At 40.5% G+C, this 14,796-nt stretch overlaps 1 protein-coding gene across 1 annotated transcript in view; it reads left to right on the top strand.

Moving 5' to 3' along the window:
- The window catches only part of LPIN2 (lipin 2), a 103,215-nt gene that overhangs the window by 43,888 nt on the left and 44,531 nt on the right, over nt 1-14,796 (top strand). The gene's annotated exons all lie outside the window — the stretch shown is intronic.

Genomic DNA, 14,796 nt, shown 5'->3' with positions numbered 1-14,796 from the left:
CCTACTCAGTCCAACAAAGCAGTTCATCTGTTTATAGAAAGTGAGTGTGTTGAAATCATCATAGAGAAGTGAACTCAGTGAGCGGAAGTCTCAGCTTTCAGATTCCCTCAAAGGAAATAACATGGTGACAGATCCAAAAATCCTAATTTAAAACTTACCAGCCCTGAGAACTAAGCTTAAGGCCAGCTTCATATTTTCTCATTTTTAAAACATTAAAAATTGTTTTTCTTAATAGATTAAGTTGTTAAGTAGAATAAAGTGTTATCTGGGTTACATTTGAAGCATGTTCTTGCTAGTTTTGCCAGGCTGATATTTGCAGGAGGGTGTTTTAGGGCCCTAGGTGGCTTTATCCAGTCAGGATCTAGCCTGATTTAAGTCCTTTGTTGGCAACATTGGAAATGGACTCTGAACAACCACGCGAAGAAACTTAACTGGCTCATCATTCAGAGAGATGCCAAGAGAGCAAGAGCCAGGGCCACCTGGGGTGTCAGTGTTCCAAGCTGGTGGGCCTTCTGCATCCCAGGTGGCCCAGCCCTCCCAGTCTTGGGTGGCCTTGGCTCTCCATACACATTTCATGAATATCTGTTTGGGCCAGATATCTCCCACCCCTGTCAGCCAGCAGATACCAAGGCCTGGGTCTCATATTATAGACATGGCTACTGGGGGCTCACCCTTGTGTTTCGGTGCTTCTCTGAGCACTGAAATCATTGAAATCCAGGGAGCCCTGTTTTTACCTTCAGATCTAGCCATTGCCTTATGTGTCTGTTTAAATTCCCAAACAGAAATATTGAATTAGAAAATCCCCTCTTCTTACTTACATATCCCAAAGGTTGATATTGAGTAATATTTGGTTGTAATTGTGGAAGGGGTCCTTAGGAAAGCAGTCTTCCCAGGCCAGAATTTCTGAGTTTTTTGACAGAAGCACTGCCAGTTCTAGAATTTAAGTATCATAAAATAATCAGGTCAGCTGTCATTAAAATGTCTAAAATTCTATTACTATCTATTGCTTCCACTTCTGATCCACACTTAACAGACCTTGACATCTTTATACGACAGGATGTGAACTTGAGCCCATAACAACTTAGTCTTCATAACAAACTTAATCAGGCTTAAGAGGAGAAAGTTCTTGCAACAGAGCCTAGAGTTAGTTCCCAAGCTTGGGTGTCTGTCAGAATCATGGGTAACCGATTTTTAAGACCTCATTTCCAGCTTTTTATGTAGTAGGTCTGGGTTGGGGTTCAGGAACGTGTATTTGTTTTTATCCCCCTTTCCCATATTTTTCATGAATGAACCTACATTCTTAAGCACCAAAACTTGATTCTATTGCAGACAGTCCAGGGACCACTCTTTGAGAAATACTGGCCTAGAGTGTGCTCCTTGCCAGTTTTCCTCATTTAGTGGGGAAAAAGAAGTTAGATATGAAAACCTCCCTGACTGTGACTTCAAACAGTGGAGGTGATGGGGTTGCTCCCCGATTTAGAAAGACAGAGTTCGTGATCTACAGGGAATTGACTAGAACCTCAGATCCTCCAAGGCACACCTCATCCTGACTAAATCTCATTCTCTCAGGAGGGAGTCCTCTGAGGCCCAACATCAGCTCAGAAAGATTCAAAAACTCCCTTTATTTTTTCTCTGTAAAAGACAAAGGACAGGACAATTCCCAAGGCTCAGAGCCTTTGTGTAGTCAGTTTTCTGTTGAACTGATTTTGGAAGTAGCACAAAGTAGCAAGAGCTCTTACTTTTACATGGAACTATGCTTCCCTAACCTGGCTCATCTTCATAATTAGTTCTTAAGCTTTAAAACAGTCAGAAATGTGCATTTTTTAAAACCACCCAGAATGATTTTCATGTACACAAACTTTTGAAGCAGTGTGGTAGTAAGTAATGTTCTTTAAGTTCAACCTTGATAGGAAGTTGCCCACCAGGTCTACTCTTTTTATTTCCATATCTCTAAATTGGTTCATGCAACAGAATTTACTGAATGCCACCTATGTGCCAGAGGTATTTCTAGCTGTCTAGAAATTGTGGCATGGTCCTCACCAGTTTCCTTGCCCTTAGCATCTACCCTTAGTCAGTCATCAAGACTGATTTTCAGCTCCCTGTGTGTCTCTTCTGCTGTAGAGCTGTGCGGTCTCTTGCCTGAATTTGTTGTGGTGACTTCTGGAGTAGTCTGTCCGCCTTTAGCTACCTCTTCTCTAGTTCTTCCTCCCCCTGTGACCTAATCCTGTCGCTTCCCTGAACAGAAGCACTGATTGCACCCATTGCCCACATGATAAACTTGCACAGGGTCCAAGGCCTTGCGTCATCTCACTTTTGTCTCTCAAACTTAGCACACTTTCCCATAAGCTGTTCTCTCTGCCTGGGACTGCCCACTGGGAACCTTCCTTCCTTAATCTGTTCAGCCCTTTACACATACTTCCACTTCTAGAACAAATATTTTCTGCTGCGTGAAGCCTTACCTAACTCTCCCAAGCAGATTTTTTCTCTTTTTGTTCTCTAGTCTTCCTAACAGTCTCCCAAATAGTATTATCATAAGGGATTATATAAGACAGTATTTGTTATATCTCTTTCAAGAACCAGGGTCCTCTGAGAGAGGATGAGGGCAGAATTTTGTTTATCTTCTTAGGGACTTACTGTAGTGACTGGCATGAAATAGGTGCTTAATTTTGACTGCGTGAAAACTGAACTGTACCAGAAACAGGCCAGTATAATGGGCATTTTTTTTTGTGATTGTTTCTGAGTTAGACCTGTAGGGGGATTACATCGAGAGCCTTTCCCGGGTAAGGCTTCTTCCAGATTTCCTTTTTCATTGTGATGAAAAAGCTGTCTGGATACTTGGTGTATTCAGGAAGTTTGCTGGGAGGCACTGGGTTTTCGTTTACAGAGTCTGTACAGGGACTAAATCGTCCTAGAAATGAAGGAGAACGCTTTGAACGGTCACCCTACACTGCCGGGGCAGCAGGAGACCCGCTGTGTTCTTGAGGAGACATTCGGGGCTCTTTCTCCACTGAAGGTCTAGGAGCAGTGAGTGTTAGATGCTCAGCTGTCAGCACTTCTCATGGGCCGTCTTAGCTTCAGGGAGACCGCATGGGCTTTAATGGATCATCTATTTTGTGCTCCTAGGGGTAGGCCAGGTTGTTCCTTGTGCGGCTGCTATTTTCTATTTCTTGTTTTATAAAGTGGGAATTTAAAGATAGCTAATATAAAATAATACAAAACCAAAGAAACAAATTGGCATTCTACTATGACGGGGAAAAGAAATAACCAGGAAGTACAAAGTAAGGCATTTGCTTGAATTTAAATGTCCGAGAACAGCTTCCCCTCGGAAAGGCTGGATTCCCCATCAGGGCTTGGCGTCGGGAGTCTGTGGCCCTGCTTTCAACTTATCCTAGACTGCGCTGTGTTGTATACTTTTCCTTTCTTCTGTCTAGCTAGGTTGTAACCTCCTTTCGTTCTTTGTAATCCCTTAGCATCTGGTGGGTACACTGTAAATGTTTTGTAAAATGTTTTTTTTTTTATTATTATTATACTTTAAGTTTTAGGGTACATGTGCACAATGTGCAGGTTTGTTACATATGTATCTATGTGCCATGTTGTTTTGCTGCACCCATTAACTCGTCATTTAGCATTAGGTATATCTCCTAATGCTGTCCCTCCCCGCTCCCTCCACCCCACAACAGTCCCCGGAGTGTGATGTTCCCCTTCCTGTGTCCATGAGTTCTCATTGTTCAATTCCCACCTATGAGTGAGAACATGCGGTGTTTGGTTTTTTGTCCTTGTGATAGTTTACTGAGAATGATGTTTTCCAATTTCATCCATGTCCCTACAAAGGACATGAACTCATCATTTTTTATGGCTGCATAGTATTCCATGGTGTATATGTGCCACATTTTCTTAATCTAGTCTATCGTTGTTGGACATTTGGGTTGGTTCCAACTCTTTGCTTTTGTGAATAGTGCCGCCATAAACATACGTGTGCATGTGTCTTTATAACAGCATGATTTATAGTCCTTTGGGTATATACCCAGTAATGGGATGGCTGGGTCAAATGGTATTTCTAGTTCTAGATCCCTGAGGAATCGCCACACTAACTTCCACAATGGTTGAACTAGTTTACAGTCCCACCAACAGTGTAAAAGTGTTCCTATTTCTCCACATCCTCTCCAGCACCTGTTGTTTCCTGACTTTTGAATGATGGCCATTCTAACTGGTGTGAGATGGTATCTCATTGTGGTTTTGATTTGCATTTCTCTGATGGCCAGTGATGATGAGCATTTTTTCAGTGTTTTTTGGCTGCATAAATGTCTTCTTTTGAGAAGTGTCTGTTCATGTCCTTTGCCCACTTTTTGATGGGGTTGTTTGTTTTCTTCTTGTAAATTTGAGTTCATTGTAGGTTCTGGATATTAGCCCTTTGTCAGATGAGTAGGTTGCAAAAATTTTCTCCCATTCTGTAGGTTGCCTGTTCACTCTGATGGTAGTTTCTTTTGCTGTGCAGAAGCTCTTTAGTTTAATTAGATCTCATTTGTGAATTTTGGCTTTTGTTGCCATTGCTTTTGGTGTTTTAGACATGAAGTCCTTGCCCACGCCTATGTCCTGAATGGTATTGCCTAGGTTTTCTTGTAGGATTTTAATGGTTTTAGGTCTAACATTTAAGTCTTTAATCCATCTTGAATTAATTTTTGTATAAGGTGTAAGGAAGGGATCCAGCTTCAGCTTTCTACATATGGCTAGCCAGTTTCCCCAGCACCATTTATTAAATAGGGAATCCTTTCCCCATTTCTTGTTTTTGTCAGGTTTGTCAAAGATCAGATAGTTGTAGATATGCGGCATCATTTCTGAGGGCTCTGTTCTGTTCCATTGATCTATGTCTCTGTTGTGGTACCAGTACCATGCTGTTTTGGTTACTGTAGCCTTGTAGTATAGTTTGAAGTCAGGTAGCGTGATGCCTCCAGCTTTGTTCTTTTGGCTTAGGATTGACTTGGCGATGCGGGCTCTTTTTTGGTTCCATATGAACTTTAAAGTAGTTTTTTCCAATTCTGTGAAGAAAGTCATTGGTAGCTTGATGGGGATGGCATTGAATCTATAAATTACCTTGGGCAGTATGGCCATTTTCACGATATTGATTCTTCCAACCCATGAGCATGGAATGTTCTTCCATTTGTTTGTATCCTCTTTTATTTCATTGAGCTGTGGTTTGTAGTTCTCCTTAAAGAGGTCCTTCACATCCCTTGTAAGTTGGATTCCTAGGTATTTTATTCTCTTTGAAGCAATTGTGAATGGGAGTTCACTCATGATTTGGCTCTCTGTTTGTCTGTGATTGGTGTCCAAGAATGCTTGTGATTTTTGTACATTGATTTTGTATCCTGAGACTTTGCTGAAGTTGCTAATCAGCTTAAGGAGATTTTGGGCTGAGACGATGGGGTTTTCTAGATATACAATCATGTCATCTGCAAACAGGGACAATTTGACTTCTTCTTTTCCTAATTGAATACCCTTTATTCCCTTCTCCTGCCTAATTGCCCTGGCCAGAACTTCCAACACTATGTTGAATAGGAGTGGTGAGAGAGGGCATCCCTGTCTTGTGCCAGTTTTCAGAGGGAATGCTTCCAGTTTTTGCCCATTCAGTATGATATTGGCTGTGGGTTTGTCCTAGATAGCTCTTATTATTTTGAGATACGTCCCATCAATACCTAATTTATTGAGAGTTTTTAACATGAAGGGTTGTTGAATTTTGTCAAAGGCCTTTTCTGCATCTGTTGAGATAATCATGTGGTTTTTGTCTTTGGTTCTGTTTATATGCTGGATTACATTTATTGATTTGCGTATGTTGAACCAGCCTTGCATCCCAGGGATGAAGCCCACTTGATCATGGTGTATAAGCTTTTTGATGTGCCACTGGATTCGGTTTGCCAGTATTTTATTGAGGATTTTTGCATCAGTGTTCATCAAGCATATTGGTCTGAAATTCTCTTTTTTGGTTATGTCTCTGCCAGGCTTTGGTATCAGGACGATGCTGGCCTCATAAAATGTGTTAGGGAGGATTCCCTCTTTTTCTATTGATTGGAATAGTTTCAGAAGAAATGGTACCAGTTCCTCCTTGTACCTCTGGTAGAATTCGGCTGTGAATCCATCAGGTCCTGGACTCTTTTTGGTTGGTAAGCTATTGATTATTGCCACAATTTCAGAGCCTGTTATTGGTCTATTCAGAGATTCAACTTCTTCCTGGTTTAGTCTTGGGAGGGTGTATTTGTCGAGGAATTTATCCATTTCTTCTAGATTTTCTAGTTTATTTGCATAGAGGTGTTTGTAGTATTCTCTGATGGTAGATTGTATTTCTGTGGGATCGGTGGTGATATCCCCTTTTTCATTTTTTATTGCATCTATTTGATTCTTCTCTCTTTTCTTCTTTATTAGTCTTGCTAGTGGTCTATCAATTTTGTTGATCTTTTCAAAAAACCACCTCCTGGATTCACTAATTTTTTGAAGGGTTTTTTGTGTCTCTATTTCCTTCAGTTCTGCTCTGATTTTAGTTATTTCTAGCCTTCTGCTAGCTTTTGAATGTGTTTGCTCTTGCTTTTCTAGTTCTTTTAATTGTGATGTTAGGGTGTCAATTTTGGATCTTTCCTGCTTTCTCTTGTGGGCATTTAGTGCTATAAATTTCCCTCTACACACTGCTTTGAATGTGTCCCAGAGATTCTGGTATGTTGTGTCTTTGTTCTCATTGGTTTCAAAGAACATCTTTATTTCTGCCTTCATTTCATTATGTACCCAGTAGTCATTCAGGAGCAGGTTGTTCAGTTTCCATGTAGTTGAGCAGTTTTGAGTGAGTTTCTTAATCCTGAGTTCTAGTTTGATTGCACTGTGGTCTGAGAGACAGTTTGTTATAATTTCTGTTCTTTTACATTTGCTGAGGAGAGCTTTACTTCCAACTATGTGGTCAATTTTGGAATAGGTGTGGTGTGGTGCTGAAAAAAATGTATATTCTGTTGATTTGGGGTGGAGAGTTCTGTAGATGTCTATTAGGTCCACTTTGTGCAGAGCTGAGTTCAATTCCTGGATATCCTTGTTAACTTTCTGTCTCGTTGATCTGTCCAATGTTGACAGTGGGGTTTTAAAATCTCCCATTATTATTGTGTGGGAGTTTAAGTCCCTTTGTAGGTCACTCAGGACTTGCTTTATGAATCTGGGTGCTCCTGTGTTGGGTGCATATATATTTAGGATCGTTAGCTCTTCTTGATGAATTGATCCCTTTACCATTATGTAATGGCCTTCTTTGTCTCTTTTGATCTTTGTTGGTTTAAAGTCTATTTTGTCAGAGACCAGGATTGCAACCCCTGCCTTTTTTTGTTTTCCATTTGCTTGATAGATCTTCCTCCATCCCTTTATTTTGAGTTTATGTGTGTCTCTGCACATGAGATGGGTTTCCTGAATACAGCACACTGATGGGTCTTGACTCCTTATCCAGTTTGCCAGTCTGTGTCTTTTAATTGGAGCATTTAGTCCATTTACATTTAAAGTTAATATTGTTATGTGTGAATTTGATCCTGTCATTATGATGTTAGTTGGTTATTTTGCTCGTTAGTTGATGCAGTTTCTTCCTAGCCTCGATGGTCTTTACAATTTGGCATGTTTTTGCAGGGGCTGGAACCGGTTGTTACTTTCCATGTTTAGTGCTTCCTTTAGGAGCTCTTTTAGGGCAGGCCTGGTGGTGACAAAATCACTCAGCATTTGCTTGTCTGTGAAGTATTTTATTTCTCCTTCACTTATGAAGCTTAGTTTGGCTGGATATGAAATTCTGGGTTGAAAATTCTTTTCTTTTAGAATGTTGAATATCGGTCCCCACTCTCTTCTGGCTTGTAGAGTTTCTGCTGAGAGATCAGCTGTTAGTCTGATGGGCTTCCCTTTGGGTAACCCGACCTTTCTCTCTGGCTGCCCTTAACATTTTTTCCTTCATTTCAACTTTGGTGAATCTGACAATTATGTGTCTTGGAGTTGCTCTTCTTGAGTAGTATCTTTGTGGCGTTCTCTGTATTTCCTGAATCTGAATGTTGGCCTGTTTTGTAAAATGTTGACCCGGTTAAGCACCTACACGTTGTGGGCAAGCCCCCGGAGGACTGTCACCCCCTGCCCTCTCTGACCGGGGAGAAGCTTGCAGCAGCTGCTGCTGTGGGTACCTTTGCTGTTTCATCACTTAGTTTTGGGGGAAGTTTTTACCCTCCAGAATCCCCCCTAGATTCATATTGGCCACCTCTAGGTTACTCTGGGATTCTTGGAGAAAACCATAGGGATTTAGTATAACCTGAGTTCAGCCCTCAGATTTTTTTTGCCCTCAGGGACACCACATCACTTTGAGACCCAATGATTTAAGCCATGGGTCAGAGGTAGTAGAGAAAGTTGGGACCCTGAGTATAGGTAGAACTGGGTTCTAGTGAATAGTAGACACCTCTTATATCAATCTCAAATTTAAAATGAAATTAATAATGCCTGCTAGCATAACCTACGTTCTCTTTTTGAAAATCAAATGAGGTATGTTTGAGGAAGTTCTTGAAAAATATTACATGCTAATCAAATGCAAACTGTAATCATGGGTGTCCTGAAGGAGTTTGGTCCAGGAGCACAGGGGCAAGCTGGAATGTTTACCTACATCCTAGGTAACAGTGTCCTGTTGTCTATTTCCTGAAGCATCTTGTGTCTCTCTTCCCTCCTAGCATACGCCTGATGTCCATGAGCAGAAAGTTAGCTGCAATGGCATGTTCTTTGGTAAAAGCTGTTTTAATCTCTGTCCACAAGCCTCACGACATGTGGCGCTCCCAGGAGTTTGCTTTGTAACACTGGACCATGGTCCAGCGGGAGGGTTAATAGTAGTGGTGTGAGGAGACTTGGAGGGTGAGTATGGCTTCTTTGGACTCCCTGTAATCATTTCATCTTTAAGTAGCCAAGTAGCATTAAGTAAAAATGATACTCATATTGCTGAAAGCAGCCCACTTGCAGTAAGAAATCTGGAGGCTTCATGAAGGCTTTTATCATGTTTACTTAGAGCATTTCTGTTACTTAGAGATGCAAGTAAGGGCTTAGTTTCTAGGCTCATACTTGAGTTTGAATATTAGCTCTGCCACTTAATAGTGTGCTGACCTTGGGTATTTCTGAACCCGAGTTTCCACATATAAATGGGAATACCAAATCCATGGGTATCTGTGAAGACTACATGAGATAACATACAGGTTAACATAGCACTTGACACATGAGAGACGTGTAACAAGTTTAGTTGTGTGTTTGTTGGTAGTAGTACTAACGATACTAGTACTGATTAGATATTTGGAGATAAACTTAAGAAACAGATTTTGAAACACTTAAAATAATGGTTTAGAATGTATCCATTTTGAGGCCAGTCGTGGTGGCTCACACCTGTAATCTCAGCATTTTGGGAAGCTGAGGCAGGTGGATTGCTTGAGCCCAGGAGTTCAAGACCAACCTGGGCAACATGGCAAAACCCTGTCTCTACAAAAAAAATACAAAAATTATCTGGGCGTGGTAGCACATTCCTGTAGTCCCAGCTACTCCGGAGGCCAAGGTGGGAGCATCGCTTGAGCCCAGGAGGCGGAGGTTACAGTGAGCAGAGATCACACCATTGCAGTCCAGCCTGGGCAACACAGTGAAACCCTGTCTCAAAATGAAAATAAAAGTAAATAGAATGTGTCCATTTTGTGCTGATAATTTATGAATTTTTTTATTGTTTTTAAACTACCTTGTATCTCTGATTATTCTTTTCGTTAACAAAAGTTATTTTTGATTGAACACATCAAATAATTGAAATAATTTTAAGCAGTTTTTGTAGGAGGGGGATTGGTATTTGAACCTATTTACTGATGCTTTTTTTTTTTTTTTTTGAGATGGAGTCTCACTGTCACCCAGGCTGGAGTGCAGTGGCACGATCTCAGCTCACTGCAACCTCTGCCTCCTGGGTTCAAGCGATTCTCCTGCCTCAGCCTCCCGAGTAGCTGGGACTACAGGCACGTGTCACAGTACAGGCCAATTTTTTGTATTTTAGTAGAGATAGGGTTTCACCATATTGGCCAGGCTGATCTTGAACTCCTGACCTCAAGTGATCTACCTGCCTCGGCCTCCCAAAGTGCTGGGATTACAGGCGTGAGCCACCACACCTGGCCCATTTTATTTATAAATCCATACTCCATATAGTGATTATTCATTTAAGTTTCTTTGATGCTCAGCAAAAGATGCTAAGCTGATCTTCAAACTTTTGGTGAATAACGAAATCTTGAAAGCTACCCATTTATTCCAGTGTGTGTCCTTTTATACCTTAAAATATTTGATAAGAAAAATACGATAGTGGGCACTGTCAGATTTTATGCATGAAGGACTAATTTGGCTTATTGAATTTTATATGCAAAGGGCCATTTGGCCTCTAATAAGTATTGTAGTTGCTTATTTTCTACTGCTTTTTTTTCTTCACTTTTTTATTTGAGTAGTCAATAAGTACTTCTTTTTCTTCAGAGCTCCCAATATTTAATCCAGCCCATGGGAAGGTACCTAGGCCTAAACAGCACACTGTATATTAATTACATACACTGTATAGCAGTTAGGCCATATCTGAGCCATTGCGTCTAGTTGTCTTTAAATATCATTTTTAAAGATGGACATAAATAATTGTCATAAGAGTCAAAGTAAACCCAATCAGTTCAAATATTTTAAGGAATAACAATGCTTAGCCTAGAATAGATGAGACTCCGATAAATTCTTTGGTGTGTTGTGGTTTCATTTGGAAGAGCATGGTAATATTCAGTGTGACTTCTAGTGGACATAATAGTTTTCTGACATTTTTATGGACTTCTTGGTAAAGTAGTGAGTCTCTGTCAACTGTAAAGATCCCAAAACTGAAATGCAGTATAGCATTTGATGTTTAAGAAGAGACTTGTCTTAGTCAGCTTGGGCTACTGCAGCAGAATACCATAGATGGTATTTGGCTTAAACAACAGACATTTATTTCTTACCATTCTCACAGATCAAAGTGCCAGCTGATGGGGCTCTCTTCCTGGTTTGCAGACTTCTTGCTGTATTCTCACGAGGAAAGGAAAGAGAGCGTGGTCTAGGTCTGTTTCTCCTCTTAGAAGGACACTAATCCATCACATGGAGGCTCCACCCATATGACGTCATCTAAATCTATTTACTTCCCAAAGGCCCTATCTCCAAATACCATCACATTGGGCGTCAGGGCTTCAACATATGAATTTGGTGGTGGTGGGGGACGGAGGGAGGTCATAGATATTACTTAACTTTTCTAACCCTCATTTCTTTTTTTTTTTATTTTATTATACTTTAGGGTTTTAGGGTACATGTGCACAATGTGCAGGTTTGTTACATATGTATCCATGTGCCATGTTGATTTCCTGCATCTTTTTTTTTTTTTTTTTTGAGACGGAGTCTCGCTCTGTCACCCAGGTTTGAGTGCAGTGGTGTGATCTCGGCTGACTGCAACCTCCGTTTCCCAGGTTCAAGTGATTCTCCTGCCTCAGCCTCCCAAGTAGCTGGGATTACAGGCACATGCCACCATGCCCGGCTAAGTTTTTGTATTTTTAGTAAAGACGGGCCTTCACCGTGTTGGCCAGGCTGGTCTCGAACTCCTGACTTCAAGTGATCTGCCTGCCTCAGCCTCTCAGAGTGCTGGGATTACAGGCATGAGCCACTACACCCAGCCTTAATTGTCTTTAAAAATAGAAATAATACCACCTCTAAAGTAGTTCTGAGATAATAATGTATAAGTTTAAGAATTTGGGATGTTATGAGCTTTCAAAAAAAGAGTTGCTTCCGGTGTAATTATTGTTAGAGTATTTCCGAGATGTATTAGAAGCATTTTTGGTCTTTGTTAAAAGAATGGGCTGGATGTATTCTTCTTGTTCCAAGAATCAGCAAGTGCACTTTAATATTTTTATTTATGCCCGTAAGCCTCAAGATAGGGATGCTGCTCTGTGACCATTTTTCATTTCCACATTTTACTTTCTGTGTGGGCATCTCCAAATGAACCTGCCTTTCTGGTTATATATTCTGTCTTTGCTTTTGGTCTTTTTTCTCTGTGACTTCTTGTTTGTTTCTTTCTGCATGGCTCTCCCTTGGTCTCTGTCACTCTCCATTATTTATTTTCTTCTCCCACATTTTCCCCTCATCATTCATGATAAAATATGAGGAATAGTTTATAGTGTGTTATTTTGCTATATTTTTTAAACATTTGGGTTACATCATTGTGTATCTTTTCTGCTGCTGGTTCAGAGTGTGGCTTTCCCAGGTGTTGACCAGGACAGGTCTGACTTGGTTCTTATTGTGTAGCTATGCTGGGCTAGCATGTAGGAATAAGGTATATGGCGCTAGATTCTGCTTCAAGAGCAGGCTGTTTAACATATCCCTCATGCCTATGACGAACAACTGCATTTCCTCCGGACATAACAGTGAGGAAGCCTCTTTCCCCAGCTCTGTTGGGGTGACCCTTCTAGCAGACAGCTGCTCATCATTCCCAGGGTGTAGCACGTTAAGCTACAGGCCTCCCTTTACTTTTGTTTTACCAGCCTTCACAATATCAATGTCATTGTTTCATTATCTGTCAAGAGAAAACCAGTTATTTGACAACCTATATTTTTCTACATTTAGCAACTGGCATTTACACATTAGGTTTTCCCATATAACAGCACATCCCTTAACCATGGTAGTTAAAATAATCTTGAATAGATACACTTACACTTAATTATGAATTTTATGCTGTAGTTGATGGAAGCTTGTTACACATTTATGTTTATAAGACTTGTTTGTGGCTGAATGTCAATGCTTAAAAGTTAGCATTTTTTTGTTTATTTTAAGAAAAGGTCTAACAATTATGATTTTTTGTTTCTTGTAATAAAATTCATTTTAACATTGCTACCACCATTCAAGCAGTAATACCAAGATTGACTGCTTGAATGCTGTTTAATTCATGTGTGTGCCATGTAGGTAAAAAGCATGTTGTGAATATGCATTACAGAATATGAAAAGGATGCATGAGATCTAGCTGTGTTATTTTTTAGAACCACATGTGAATCTACGGTGACCTCAAAATAGAAATGTAATTATTAAAAACATAATGGGGTGTTATATGAATATTTTGATGAAACACTATTTCCTCCCCACACTTTTTTTTATGTTTCTTATTTTTTTAGTCTCATTTATTACTAGTTCATTTGTTCATTCATTCAAGAAATGATTATTGAGCACTTGATACATGCTTAATTTGGTTTAGCTATTGAGGCCAAATCAATTATTCCAAAACCAAAACCATCACCAGATTATAATTGTTTGATGTCATATAAAGGATGTCATCTTATTTTGTTATTTAGGAGTAAGTTTTGCAGCACAAGTGTTTTCCAGCTCTTCTATGGGTGCATTTAAGGGCCTTGATAACATTAGTTTTAAAATATTTTAAAAATTTCTTCCAGGGTAAAATTATCATGGCGATGCTTCGTGGTGTAGAACTGATGGGCCTTGATTACACATTCATCCGCTTGTAGGAACAGGAAACAATTTAGAATCAGGGCTCTGCCGTGGCCACTCATCTGTGAAGAGCAGAGTGAATTTCTGTGCAAGTAGATATCCTGGAGGCCCCTGAGTTTTCCCAAGAAGACAGCGTTCTTTCTCCCAGTTCAGTTTTGGACTCACCTAGCAACACAGAACATGCTCTCTGAAACTTTTCAGTGCATGGACCTTTAATTAGCTCAAGGCAGCTTCCAAGCTGCGTGTAGAGAAACCATGAGCATGAGCTGCTTATGGCAGACAGCCTGGAGAGCAGTCGGTCAGTCCTGTGGTTGGGTGAAAAGTTGGCCTCTGAATTAGCTGGAGCATTGGAGGGACTCTTGGTTACTCTCTGTCATTCCAGTCCCCAGAATGGCTTTCACTGAATTGTGCTTTGGCATAATATTAGGGGTGTCAGCATCTAATGAATAAAATGCAGAGGTGTATTCAATAGCTGGAAGTGAAATCTGACATTAGGACTGAAGGGGGGATTTGGTTTTTATTAGTGGAAAAGTTGGGGATGGGGCCAAGGCAATAAAGCCACCCCTGGCTTTAGCTGTACTTCCTCTCCTTTGAGCCTTTCTGGAGAATTCCGTGCAGACCTTTTGATTGTGATTCGAATAGTGAATTGAGATTGAGGAACAAGAGTAAAACCCTTTTCTGTGCTTTGAACTTTGTAGAACTTGATTGCATGTTCCAGTTAGTTATATTGAGTCATTGAAGGGATTTTTCCGTAGAAGTAATGTTATAAATGGGCTAGGCTCAGGCAGACTTGCCAGAGTTTATTTAATCTAGCATGTGTCTGAACCATACTATTCTGGTAATAATAGTTCCTTACAAAATGTAGCTCTCACTAATTTATTACATTGGTTCTGTTGGAAGATGAATCTCTGGTTTCTCCTGGGGATGATGTTTGTTTTTTCTGTTTGGCTGCTGTGGCCAAAGTGGGTGCAGTAGCTCCAGGTTCCAAAGGGTCTTGGGCAGGAGGTCAAGGTTCTTTGGTGATTCTGTGCTGGTCTTGAACTTTGGGGAAAAAGTCCCTAATGCCAGTCAGTACTGTCCAGGTTGCTGGGAAAGGAAAGGGAATGCCTCAGGCCCTGGCTGGAGCAGCCTCTCAGATACAAAGGAGAATAGTCTCGGGTGGTCCGTGTGTGGAAATGTGTAGAAACAGTGGTAGCATGAGACTGTTGGGTTCAAAATTAACAAGGCTAATGATATGAAATCTGGCATACAAGTGAGTAGTGTCGT

This window comes from Nomascus leucogenys, chromosome 4 (genome assembly GCF_006542625.1).
Source record: "Nomascus leucogenys isolate Asia chromosome 4, Asia_NLE_v1, whole genome shotgun sequence".
Taxonomy (NCBI): domain Eukaryota; kingdom Metazoa; phylum Chordata; class Mammalia; order Primates; family Hylobatidae; genus Nomascus; species Nomascus leucogenys.
Note: the sequence above shows the minus strand (reverse complement) of the source record. Positions and strands in the feature narration are given on the sequence as shown.